The sequence below is a fragment of the Pinus tabuliformis genome, chromosome 8, assembly GCF_031772625.1.
Source record: "Pinus tabuliformis cultivar Carrire ecotype Pingquan chromosome 8, CPIR1, whole genome shotgun sequence".
Lineage (NCBI taxonomy): Eukaryota > Viridiplantae > Streptophyta > Pinopsida > Pinales > Pinaceae > Pinus > Pinus tabuliformis.
The window spans coordinates 1,418,062,816-1,418,064,124 of record NC_142294.1 but is presented as its reverse complement, the minus strand read 5'-3'; the positions used below and the strand labels follow the sequence as shown (position 1 = coordinate 1,418,064,124).

General features: G+C 32.3%; 1 non-coding gene across 1 annotated transcript; it reads right to left on the bottom strand.

The window, feature by feature from the left end:
• Positions 1-766: 766 nt before the first annotated feature.
• Positions 767-864, bottom strand: TRNAY-GUA (transfer RNA tyrosine (anticodon GUA)). The gene is made up of 2 exons: positions 827-864; positions 767-803 (listed from the first exon to the last, which is right to left on the bottom strand). It is a non-coding gene; the product is annotated as a tRNA-Tyr (tRNA).
• Between the last annotated feature and the right edge of the window lie 445 nt (positions 865-1,309).

Sequence of the window (1,309 nt, the reverse complement as noted above, 5' to 3'; positions counted from 1 at the left end):
TATTGCCACCTTCAAAAACATGATTTAAACATGTTGCTTCCCCAAGATTTGTTGAATTTTTTTTACCAAGATTCCGACCAAAAGTAATCGTCCCGGCAATTCTCGTAGACTTTTCCTTTCAATTTTAGATTAATGAAAATTTAAAAAATTGAAATGTTATGAAATTAAAGAAAATTAAAAAAAAATATTAAAATGTAATAAAATTAATGAAAATTTTAAAAGTATTGAAATGCAATAAAATCAATGGAAATTTAAAAAATTATTGAAAATCAATAAAATTTAAAAATTATTGAAATGTAATAAAATTTAAAATTATTGGAATGTTGCCGACTCCCATCGGATTGCCTAACAAAAAATGACCAAAATTCCAGATAACATTTTACAGCGTAAATGGAGATTTGGTATAAAAATCAGACGGCAAAAAACAAATTTAAAAGCATTATCTGGTATCAAACCAATCTAGTTGGTGGAAACTAAGAATCTACAAAATTAAAATTTAATATTCCGATTACGGCGTAAATGGAGATTTGGTATAAAAATCGGACGGCGAAAAAGAAAATTAAAAGCATTATCTGGTATCAAACCAATCTACTTGGTGGAAACTAAGAATCTACAAAATTAAAATTAAAATTTAATATTCCGATTATGGCGTAAATGGAGATTTGGTATAAAAATCAGATGGCGAAAAACAAAATTAAAAGCATTATCTGGTATCAAACCAATCTACTTGATGGAAACTAAGAATCTACAAAATTAAAATTTAATATTCCGACCAGCAGGATTCGAACCAGCGACCTAAGGATAACAATGAGGCTTTAATAATCCACTACAGTCCTTTGCTCTACCAACTGAGCTAAGGTCGGATGTTAGGCATTTTGGTTGAAATTACATTTTAATTGTAAGTTTCCACAACACCTTATTGGGTATAAAAGTGAAACCAGTACTTTCTTAGTTCCATCAATGTTGCATCGTAGGTTTCACAATCATTCAACTAATTTGTTTTTGTGCTTGCGATATGAACTTACTGCATCATCAGTCTGGTCTGCATAATTAGTTTGTTCTGTTTTGGATGTATTCTGTGTTGTGCGCTTTATTAATGACAGTGTTGATCCAACGCTATCATGTGTTTCATGGCATGCGCTTAACACTAGCAATGTGTCTGTTTACTAACACTTGCGGGTTTTGGTGTAATGGCAATCGTGTCTCCAACAAGTGGTATCAGAGCCAAAGATCTCGAGTTCGAAACACACTTGGCTGGCGTTGAGGGGAGAAATTGTTGCGCTCCCTGTCCCATGTGTTTCGTGGCATG